Source organism: Aedes albopictus, chromosome 3 (assembly GCF_035046485.1).
Source record: "Aedes albopictus strain Foshan chromosome 3, AalbF5, whole genome shotgun sequence".
Classification (NCBI taxonomy): Eukaryota; Metazoa; Arthropoda; class Insecta; order Diptera; family Culicidae; genus Aedes; species Aedes albopictus.
Window position 1 is genome coordinate 297,312,825 of NC_085138.1, and position 12,862 is coordinate 297,325,686.

General features: G+C 37.0%; 1 protein-coding gene across 1 annotated transcript in view; it reads left to right on the top strand.

The window, feature by feature from the left end:
- Positions 1-12,862, top strand: part of LOC109418656 (Kruppel-like factor 2) — a 575,512-nt gene that overhangs the window by 372,156 nt on the left and 190,494 nt on the right. The gene's annotated exons all lie outside the window — the stretch shown is intronic.

Consider the following 12,862-nt stretch of genomic DNA (forward strand, 5'->3'; position numbering starts at 1 on the left):
CACGGTTGTCACAGGAAGGAAGTTTGTTACAAAGGAAGGGAAGGGATAGAAAGTTACATAGATCTGGATTCACATTGGTAAATGATGTGAGCTATGCAACCCTTGATATGGTTTAGTCTTCCGCCAGCCGGCTGTCGGAAGAATACAATAATTTTATTGTATGTTTGTGTATTAAATTTAATTGTATACCGGGTATGAATATTTTTTAAACCACGCTTATGTCGGATCCACTCGTAATAACGCACGTTTTAAGCTTATCGTTTCTCAGTCAGAAAATAAACTGTATGCAACTCCGTTTAGTGTTACTGTCAATGCTGAAAAACCAAAACCCGCGCCGTAGCTTTACGAGTAAACTGGACAACTAAACAACTAGAATCGTTGCTTTTGAGTTTTATCTATGTTCTTGTATTACTTTTTTTTCGCGTTCCCGCGTTAATAAGATTGGGGATAATAAAACCGTTGTACATATTTATTATCCGCGAATGTTCGCAAGTTGAAGGTGTGATGAACAGAAATACATTATCGTAAATGTTCGAAAAAGATATCGAAATTATGGAACTCTGCACGAATAAATCGACGCGGAAAACGTGGTCTACTTGTCACTGTATCGTACGGTAATCTTGACCTTTCTAAAGAAAGAGATACTTCGCCGTTTTGATCGCTGATTGCCTGCTTGTAAATCTGAAATAGAAAAAAGTATTAAATTGTGATACGTTCTCCACTGTTATATTTTTGTAAATTGTTATTTATATATAGTTTAAATTTACCTCCATCCCTCTGAAACAAACAGTATATTAGCAATGAAAAATAAATAGAATAAAATAAATAAATAAATAAATAGTGTAAAAAAGTACACCAAATCTTGATCCTGGAATGTTCCTGCATTTAAATAAACCAGGCTGGAAAATAGCAAGATCAAAACTTGAAATGGTAGATCTTACACCGTAACGCACCATTCCAAGGTGATCTACCCACGTTACGGGTTCTTCTCACTCTCGTTAAATGTGCGTTATTCAGGTTTTCCAAGTCATCAATTTTTTCGGTTTATTCAACTTTGTCGGCTGGAAAACTGTTCAAAGATTCTGTGCCATCGTCTTCCCAGAATGTTTTGAATTCGTTTATTCCGAGGGCAGATCTTCCTTTTCGGGGGGCAAGGTTCATCTTCAGGCTGAGCATATTACCAAGAAGTTTAGGCGGAATACGTTATACAATGTGCTGCTCCACAGATTCCTGATACTTGGCAATACTTATTCTCCTGACATGAGGTACCTTTAGGCCTTTCTCCATTAAGGATGTTCCGGGTACTTCTCCTGGTAACGATCAAAGCTCACTGGATATATGTTAGCGGTAAAATTTCCTTGTGTGGTGTGTGTGTGTGTGAAATGTTCTTTAGACTAAAGGTAGTCAAAGCATACTTCTCTTTTGTGCATTAGACATAACTCTTTTTAAGCTTGATTGCGAGAAATGACCAAATTGATGCAAAACTAGAGTCTCGTCAAATTTGCAGCCATTTCGGTAATGATTTAATGATGACCCAAAAGCAAAATAGATTTGTATGGGAATTATGGAAAATCTTCAAAAAAAAAGCTCTCTGTGCTATAGAGCATTCACATATGGATAAAGTCATAGGGTCAAAATCGAATTGAATTCTTCAGATCTCAAAAATTCTTCTTCGGTTTTTTCAATTTTTTTTTCAAAATTCTTCCAGAGATTCACTTTGAGATTCCATTCGGGATTTTCCAAGAGATCTCCCGAGGAATTCCTTCATTGATGTCTCCATGGGGTTTCTTTTTAATCATATCTCCTTTCGTCAAGAATTCCTCCAAGGATTCAATCAAGGATTTCTGGCTAGATTCCTCCTAGGATTTCTTCATTGATTGCACAAGAGATTTTTTGAGAGATTTTACTTTGCTTTTTTCCCGAGATTTCTTCAGTGATTTCCCCTAAGATTCCATTCGGGATTCTTTCCCGGTTGACTTTATGGACTTCTATTGGGATTTCTTCAGGAACTCTGTCAGTATTCTGTCAAGAATTTCTCCAGGATTCTTTTACCTTCCGAGATTTCTCCCGAGATTACTGCAGGCATATTTTCTGGCACTTAGGCACATGTAGGGATTCCTGCATTGCATACTCCCAGGATTCTTTGTAGGGTTTCTAGATTTTCTCTAGAGCCTTTTTCATTGACGGACTCCGCCCTAGAGATATCAGGTTTTTTTCATGGATCTTCCCCGGGATTCCTTTAGAGATTTCTCCTGGAATTCCTTTAGGGATTCCATTCTTCCGATCTTCATGTACAGTTTCTTTTGGGGATTTATCCAGGATTTTTTTTCAGGAGTTCTTCAGAGATTTCTCACAGGATTCGTATTGGGTTTTCTCTTGGAAATTCCCGTGGGTTGTCGTCTGGGACTTCTTCAGGGATTATAATCGTGATTCCTCAAGGAATTCTTCCAAAAATTTCTACCGAGTTTTCTTGATTGGTTTTCTTGAGATTCTTAATGTATCTCATTTTCACAGGATTCTTCCAGCGAGTTTTCTCCAACTATTTGCGGGATTCTTTCACTGAACCTTTCCGGGTTTCGCCAGGGTTATGACATGGATTCATACAGGAATTTCTTCTGGAACTCCGTTAGGAATTCCTCTCAGGATACCTCGGGATTCCTGTCGGGATTCTTTCCGGGATTCCTTCCGGGATTCTTTCCGGGATTCTTTGCGGGATTCCTTCCGGGATTTCTTCCAGGATTGCCTCAGGGATTATTTCAAATATTGTTCCCAGGATTCCTCCTGAGATTCCTTCACTGTTTTTGTTTTTCTCCCGGGATTCTTTTTGGCAGTCTTTCAGGTATTCTTTACGAGATTCATTTAGAAATTTCTTTAGGGATTCCTTCAGATAATTCTACCATGATTCCCAAGAAACAATATTTGATTTAAGAAATGTTTCTCAAAGCAACGCTATTAAGCTGCAAGTCGTATTATATTTGAATAGTTTAGAAATAAAACTGTTCTTCAACTCTTGTTCGCCCAAGAATCAGAATCTATACAACATCAACTGTTCCATAAGCACGATGAAATAAATGTTTATTCAATGATTGTACATTGGATGTGAAACTCTTGTTCAACGTTAGAACCATCAGCTATTTACACAGCCATCATTAACTTTTCTTCAACGTTTATTAAACAATGTTTTAAGACGCTATTTGTTTAATCGTTTAAGAATGGTTTTAGAAACCATTATTTTGCATTAGCAGCATAGTGCATAATAACAAGCTTTTTTCGACATTTAATCCACCATAATACAATCAAAACATGCTGGGGCCGTGATACACCTCACGAAATTTATTTCTATTAATAGATATGGTTTTATTATTGCTACAACAACTTTTCTTAAACGTTTCTTCAATATCATTGTAACAATAAAATTGCAAAAATAATTGAACTTTCTCCATTTCTGCATTTGTATTAAATCTGGAATACCTCTCTCTCTCTCTGATCATATACCCACAACATCTTCACTTTATTACATTTTAATGGGACAAATCACATCAATGGAAAGACTCGAACTCTGGACCTTTTGTTTCATAGTCGTCTGCATCCGCTCTGCTACAATCCGAATTACATGAATCGGCAGATTTAAAGCAGTAAATAAATATTCAATCCCTGAGTCGAATACAATACCGTACATATGCTGCTTAAACATTGCTTAAATATTTTATTCAACAAATTGTCTTCATAAACATTGAAGCTGATTAATGTTTGAATAATTGTAACCGCAACGTTTAATCATAAGGCATGCATGCTGATTATTTTGCTAGTCCGTCAGTAATTCACGGTGTTGTGTTGTGTTGTGTTGTAAGATTGGTGACTCTTCAAACTTTTTTTTCTTGTTTAAACGCCAAAACAAGTGAACTTTGTTTTATTTTCACCGCTCCTGTTTCGTGTCGGGAGGAAAATGTGTAGGTAACGTTTCTTTATACCTCCAAGCAGCGAAAAATATGAACATAAGGAAGCTGAGCCCGGTTTGACCGGTGCCACCAAAGTTGGAAATCTAGACCAACATTTGAAAATATTTTACCAGTAACAGATAGATCTGACTCCCCTCTATCTGTTAACGGGAAAAGTTTGCATAAAAATTTTGAAATACGCCCAGGAGGGACGGGACAAGTGAGAATTTGCAATGGTTGTTCCGCCCTTTTCAAATGTTAGTCTAGAAATCTACTCATCAATACCAAAGAGAGGAGCCGCCCAGGATTCACTTCAGCTACATTTTCTGGTGTTTTTGTTGCCGATGTTGTGGTCATTGGAGCGTGTAGTGCAAAAGGTGAGTCAAAATCTTTTTAGAAGTGTGATATTTTGAGCTACTGCAAGATGTTTGTTTGGTCTTCAAACTTGTAGCCGTGGATGCTTTTCTTAGGCTCCTAATCAGCAATCGTGTTTACAAATAGGAGCAGGGCGAACAACAATAATTAAGTGGCACAGTACCACTGCTAATCAACATTGCTTAAATAAAAGCGTACCATTTGTATTAAAGAAACCTGATTACATCTAGTTGTTAAGCTATATCAGTGTAGTTGAATAAAATGATCAAGCAAAAGTTGTTAAACTTTAGATGAACTACTTGTTTCATTGTAGATCATGTGTGGAATAACGGCGTCTAATGCGTTGGAAGCAGCTTGTATTCTATCATTATTTGATAACTATTAGACAGAGGATGTGAATACCTAAGCAACTGTCTTTAAACTTCTGTACGATTAGTTATTCAATGAGCAGAAATATGATGAACAAACGTGAAATTTTCTTTGCATGAAACATTTATTCGCTATTTTGTTCAATATATACTCTTGTACAACAGTCGGCGCCTTTGTAGAACATTTAATCAACTGGCATGCTTATTAATGATTTTGAATTGTTACTTGGGTTTCCTTCAGGAACTTATCCCAGTTTTCCCTCGGGATTCCTTCCCGGATTCCTTTAGGGATTCCTCCAAAGATTCCTTCCGGATTTTCTTTTGAGATTCCTTCCGAGATTTCTCTTGGGGTTCTATAGATTGACATATCAAGGATTCCTACTGAAACTTCTTCAGGGATTCCGTTTGGGGATTCCTTTAGAGATGTTATTCGGGATTTCTATCGGGATTCATTCAGTGATTCAGGAATTTCGCCAGAAATCTCTCCCGGAATTCTCTCATGGGTTTCAATAGAATTTTATCCTTTCATCGGGGAATTTTCTAGGACGCCCTCCATAGATTCCTCCCGAGATTCCTTCATTTATTCTTCTCGGGTTTCCTTTAAACATTCTTCCCAAGCTTTTATCTGGGATTTTCCATAGATTCACCCCAGAATTAATCCCGGAATTCCTTCATTGATTTCTTCCAGGATTCTCATTACTCTGGCATTCTTTTAGGAATTCTTTCAGACATTTATCCCTCGGTTCTTCAATGAATTGTCCATAATTTTCATTTTTGTATGACTTCCCCAGGAATCCTACCGGGATCCCTCCCAGATTTCTCGTGGGAATATCCTTCAGCATTTCCTGCCGGGATTCTCCAACGAACCTTTCTGAGATACCAGGGGCGATTACTATTCTTTTCTGGATTTCTCTCGAAACTCTTTCCGGTATTCCCCTGAGAATTTTGTAGCGAGCCATGTAGTAAGTATAGGATAATATGCCACAAGGAGCAGAAGAATGTCAAAGAGAGGTAAAAAGAATACACCAATCATGAGTTCTCCCTTACGAAAAGATCCTGGACCGATCGAACATAAATCCTAGACTTTCGCAGCGTGGTCTTTCTGAAGAAAAAAAAGTATAGATACGATCAAATAACACTGTGAGAGTGTTACAGAAAAATGAGAGCAGTCTTTAAGATAGATAGACATTTCAATAGTAAGCCGTGATGCTTGCTGACAGTCCTCTGTCTATTATTTTTGAAACGTTATTATCTGTCTCACAAATAGTTGCTTTGTACACTCGGCAGTAGAAGCACTCAAAAGTTACCACATACTTACATTATCTTAAGATCTAGTTTGTTAAGAATCATGGTGTAATCGGCGAAGTTGTTTAGTAGGCTAAAAACAATCTTATAATAAAGGGGCCCAGATGCAAAGGGGTGTAAGTGACCATTTTATAAATTTTGAGAGCTGAGCATATAAAAAAAATCTTCAGATTTCATGCTTTCAGGAACTTTTTTATGTTTGTTTTTACGATGATTAGAAAAATTACAATAAATCAGAGAAAATTGGGTCGAATTTGCAACTCTATACATTTTGTATGGGATGGAAAATTGATGAAAAACTTTAAACCTTATTTACTCGAAAGTGGGTTTTTGTCACTTACACTCCTTTGCTTCTAACCCCCTCAATTTACCCGTTAGTTGCTGATTTTGCTACTAGGTGGCGTTAGTTGTCAGACAAAGTTTTAAACTTCTTTGTTACGGAATCCTAACAAAATATAAAAGTGTCGTTATTGGCATAATTCTTTAGGATTTCAAGAGCAATCCAAAGCATTTTACCGCTAGCGAATACATTATTACATAGAAGCATTTCCAGCTCAAAACACGGAAAAAATGTCATTTTTACTATTTTTTTTATTTGAATTTAAATTCCATTCCTAACTTCCCAAAAAGACGTATAAAAAAACCTGATTTTCTTCTGCAAAAAAAAAATATAACTCGAAAACGGTGTGTTAGATTGACAGTATATGTCTTTGACGATATTTGAAGACCTGTTAGAAAAAAAAATACACTGAGAGTAATATTCATCGCAAAGCTATGTTAGATGTCATATAATTTGATTTAAAAAAACGATTTTTTGAAGCTGACTTTCAGCCTCAAAATTTGTCAAGAAGCTCAGGACGGTCAAATGCTTTTAACTATGATTAATTAAAAGCATTTGATCATCCTGGGCTACTTGGTATATTTTAAGGCTCAAAGTCAACTTTCTACAGAAAAACAATAAAAAAATCGAAGGGTAAGGTTTTTGGAAAATTTAAATCATCTAACACAGATTCGCGATGGATATTACTCTCAGTGTATTTTTTAACTAAAATTCTTTCAAATATCCTTAAACATCTTCGAAGATATCATTTAAATCTTACAAACCGTTTTCAAGCTATAGTTTTTGAGGAAGAAAATAAGGATTTATCATACGCCTTTTTCAAAAGTAAGGTGAATAGTATTGCAAAACAAATATGTAACATGAAATCATTTTCACATAGAAGCTCATACATAAGTTAAATTTCATTTGAATTGAAAAAGTTCGCGTCTACGTGATTTGTGCTTTGAACTGGATATGCTCATGAAGCCATAAGTGAAGTTTTTAGTTGCTGTTAATACTGGGGGTCAAGAGCAATCTGGGCTGGTAATTTTGCCGCTGAATGGCGATAGTTCTACACATGATTGGTCGTAATACATAATGTAAGGTATTGAAACATAATGTCAACATAAATAATTCCAACAGACAATCCCGAACCAAACAAAACACATTCATTTCAATTTGACCAGCTTATTAGCGTGGCCCGGAAACATCACTTGCAGCGAAATCAATTTACCACGCTGCCACTTCGCTTCATCCTGCCTCCTGACCAACATCTCTTGCCAAAAGAAAGGCATCGGCGAGCCCTGTCGGATCTGCTGCTATATTTTTATCGACAATCATAAATTATCATGTTTTATTATGTTTTAATAGCATAATTAATTTAGCAGGCTCGTTAAACATAGACCGAAAGCGCGGGCGCACAGCACATTCACCGACAACCGCTTCGCTTCGTATAGCACAGTCAGTGAATAAGCACCAAGCCAACCATCCACCCAACACCAACTGAGGGAGATTGCTACAAGCACAGCTGATTCGATCTCGCTCTCGGTACCGCATGGCTTGCAAGGCAAGAGCATCAAGCTACGAGCAGGCAAAACAACACCCCTCATGAACCACCGTAAACATAACCCTTACCCCATCCATTCCGTACCCAAGCGACCAGCTCATTATGGGAAACCCGAAACAGATTTTATGTTATGCTTCTTTCTCTACCACTTGTTGATGCCGCATCAAGAGACCACGCGGTCGCTCGACCACGTTCCATGCGGTGAGGTAGGCAATCGATTGCGCGCCAGAGGCATGGTGAGCATGCGCACAGAGAGACAACCGCACCATGTGCGCCGATCGTTCTCTCCGTTCTGAAAGCTCTCCTCGCTCCGTCGTTTTGAATTAATTTGTATGAGTAAAGGTAGGCAAAAGTTATTTTTAGCCACTCGACTCGAGACGTTGAATTCATAGCAACTGCCATCCATCGCTAAAACCGAAATTTTCGCAGTCTACTATATATACGACTTTCGCCACCGAACATCTTCGGAGGTGTGTGTCTTCGTCTGTGATGGCACGATAACTGAACATTGATCGCTTTACGTGTTAGTTTGCAGATCTGCTCAGTGGCAACCCGTCACACCTTGATACAATCGTCTGGCAGTCCGGATCTGGTATCACGGGTGAACTCTCGCTGCACGGCGCCGGGCCGAACGCACGATTGATGTCATTTGTGATACAAGACTACTGCCGTTCTTACCCAACTCTTTCCAAATTGTTGAGTACAAAAATCGTAATTTAATACAGATAGCTTAGCTTCGGATTAAAATTACATTGTTCAGAACGCTTCCATATCACTAGGGCACCGCCGAGCGGTCGGCCCATTCTTTTGCTTGCGTATTTTGCGAACATTTTTAACGAAATAGAAAATTCAAACTCATCAATATTACCTATGAATGATTTAAGGAGTAGATCTAAACAGAATTATAGGGAATAGGGAACTTTTACTTGCAATTAAGTCAAGTGAATCTAAGAATATTTAGAAACACATGGAGGCGCATGGTTGTTGATCCTTAAGTTTCCAATTGATAATATCCATGTTATTGAATCCAGAGCATTAATGATTAATCATAAACAGTGGAAAATTCACGGTGAATATCATTTGGCATTTTTCAAAGGTAGTCCGTGACATTTACCTTAAATATTCGAAAAGTAACGGTTTTTCCGTGACTTTCTTGCAGAACTGATCTAGCCGCACATGTTTCTCATACACCATACTCTCAGGTTCAGCTTCTAATATGAGCGGTAGGTGATTGAAATTAGGTATGACGAAATGAATTTTTCAGCACTGATCATAAATTTAATCATGATTAATGATTAATGATTAAGATTAATGAAAAATCATTAATCATAATCACTGGAATTTCTCATTTAATCATTAATCATTTATCTTAATCACACTGATTTCGAAATTTAATCATTAATCAGTAATGAGCAAAAATATTAATCAATCATTAATCATTCATTACCAAAAATGATTCACCATATAAAATATAAAATCGAATTTGAATTGGTTCAAATGCTGTTCTAAATTATATGATTTGTGATACTTTTTTTCAAGAATCTCCCAGACAAAGTAACTTTTACTTTTGAAAGTTCAAAAATATGTTAAACTACAAATACATTTTAATCATTTCCAGTTTTTGTGATTGATTAATCATGATTTTTAATCAATGAGCCGTTTTTAATCATTAATCATAATCAATAATCACAGATAAAACCAATTTTAATCATTATTCATAATCTTGAATCATTCTAAACATCAAATTAAACATTAATCATAATCAATGATCACCGAAATTAGAATTTTAAACATCAATGATTAATCATGATTTAAAAATTGTGTTAACCTTCTTCGTGCATTATCTTGCGCGCACCTCGCTGGCCTAGTGCACGTTTAGGGGTCATAATGACCCTAATGCACGAAGAGGGTTAATCATGAACGCTCTGGGTCATTCAAATATGACGACCATCGTTTAGGAGGAGAGTCTGTAAAAGTGTGACACTCTATGTACAGAGTATTCGAAAAAGCGTGACAAAGAGAGAAAAGAGTGTCTGAAATTCCCAAAAAATGGTGGACGTCAATTTTGAATGTCATCAAGTGGTAGGGTATGTGTACCGTTCCTTGGCCTAATATGCAAGCCGCCTTGACAATTTTGACCATTACTCGTGAATTAATAGCAGTATAAATGATGTGTTCACTCTATCGCGTACCCTAGGCAGTGCATGTTTCTGCAATTGAAGGAAACCAGCGTAAATATTCTAATCTAATCTAATCTAATCTAATCTAATCTAATCTAATCTAATACAGACGCAGCCAGTACGAGAAAGCATCCTGGAAAGTAATCGGGCTAGATTAGGCCCAATTACTTTTCTTGTCAATATTGATGATTGCAGCATATCAGAGATATGACACAAGCGTCAAAGCGGCCAGGCCTACTGCGTTGTATTTACCGCAAAGATGATTCTTTAAAGTACCTGGAGCTCAGAACATTTTTTCTTTCGTCAAGGTACTTTTCGAATCTACAGGGGAGGAAGGATGCGTGGACATACCGTACCAAACGCTCCAGGTGTTGATGAATATGTTTGAAAAATATGACAATGTATATAATAGAGTTATGTATAAACAAGTAGGTAATATTGGAAAGATCTCACCAAATTTTAGCCTGTTTTCGTAGTCCAACGTCGATAATCCGATTAATTGTCCTTGAGTTTCCGCTTTCATTTTTTTTTCACTCTTCGTTGTATTTTGTCCTAGATCCTTTCGCACTTCGCATACTTAAGTAGCTTGACGGTAAAACCGACCAATCGACCACCTATGTTGCTTGGTCATCCTACATTCGAAGGTTCGCCGCAATCGTACTGCCGCTATCTCATATTTTCCAATAACAGAAATGAAACTCCAACTTCTTCTCCTTTTTCGCAAAACGCACGACAAAACATGAAGCGCGAAAATAAATTTGTGATCAAACGGTATCTTTTCGGGTTAGAAAAAACACACACACACAATTTCCCACTGGAATCTACGCGAGTGACGATAACTTTGGTGCTCGACGGAACGATTTTTTTTTTAATGCGCGAAATCGAACTTTTGTTAGTTGTATGGGAACTCCGGATCAAACCTGTGGTCACGTGTTAAAATAACTAAATTCACCAAAGCACTATAACATTTCTTTAAATATGAGTTTGAAAACGATCGGCCGAATCAAAAATTTAAGGAGCAAAAACATGACAGCCAGAAAATTTTAGGCATGCGCGCGCGCTCGCAGACTCCAGCCGGTTTGTGTGATGAACGATGTCCCGAAACTGATTTCACTAGTTCACAATTCCACAACACGCGCAAACACATAATTATTTTAGCAATTCTTGCATTCACAACTTGAAAAAACTACAGAAACTTTTCATAAATAACTTTTTTTCGCGACAAATAAAAAATTTGCTGCCTTTTCCAGCCACACTTTTTTCACGAATCAGGAAACCAGCGTAAATATTCAACAACTTACTTAATTACGTTGAAAAGATTCGATGCAATGGTATGCAACGTTGGTCTACGGTACAAAAGTTGGCCTATTAGTGGATACAACGTTGGCCTATTGCTTTCCAAACGCTAGAACCACTTATTCTATAATTTTTTAATATTTCTGCTGTTTGTTCACTAATCTTGCTTTCAAATTACATTTTCGGAGCCAAATTTTCACATAACTATAAATAAATCACTTAAACTAAAGTTCTTTCTTAATTTAGTAACGATAACAATGCAACCCCATTATTGTGTTATATTTTTACAGTCACCGCACACAAAATCTTTCTTCCCGTTAGTTCTTTCTGGTTCATTTGAAAACAATGTGATTGACGTCACTTTTTTGGTGTTGTTGACGTTACTTTATTGATGGGCCAAGATTTGGGTACATAGTGAAAAAATGTCCTCAATATTCGGCCCACATTTAATTTGTAAAATAGTTATTTTTCGTTGAAAACAAGTATACAAGATCAAAAAAGCGTCTTTGACCGTCGCATTAAATGTTCAGTTATCGATAAGTCAATTCGAAATGTTCCAGAATCAGGCCATTTATGATCATGTGTATAGACTACCCACTAAGCCGAAGAACCCTGGCGTCTACAAAAGCTAAACAAAGTGACATTTTCATTCAATTTTAATGCTTCAAAATGCTAAAATTGAAACGAAATGTTACAGTTGTTTGGCGCATAGCTTTTCCGATCTCCAGTTATGCGTGTTTGTTTGAGTTTTTGGTTAACGTTAAGATAGGCCGAATGAGGGGACTATGCCAACGAAGCATCCCGATACCCTATCTGGTCCTGTTACTGTTACCACTTTGAATGCCTAACAAATGAGATTTTTAATCGCTGAGAACGATGAAAGTACATACCGTCAAGGCACCATTCACCGTGGATCTAAGAGGATTCGGGGCAAATAAGGGCTGTCATTTGACACTAGTCTTATAAACATTGTTGGTGCCGCTTTTAATTGCCTTCATTATAGGTTAAAATCAAAGCAATATCCACAGAAGTAGAAACATTTTCACAAAATTTGGTGATATAGTACAATTAGTAAAGAGTAGTAAGGTCGCCTAATTCCGTGGTAGGTCACCATTCACCGTGGTAGTAGGGACCCATTCACCGTGTATGAAAAATTTTATTCTACTTTGTTCAAAAATGATCAAAACAACCCAGCGAAGGGAATTTTCTTTGTTTAAATTCATTTCAAGTAATAACTTGCAAGATTTTATTAGAAAAACGAATGTTCAAGATTTTTTCTAGATATATGGGACAATATGGGGCACGGTGAATGGAGACCATTGATTTTTAGGGTACCCATTTACCGTGCCTTTTTGTTTCAATTAAAAAGTACTAGTAATCGTACTTTCTTGTTAAACTTACTTCGGTAATGCAAAATACATACCCGATATGTGAATTTAATTGCTTCTTGGTGGAATAAAAACGTTTCTACATTTAGTTTATCGCTTAAATCACCTTAGCGCAGTTTTCGTTTT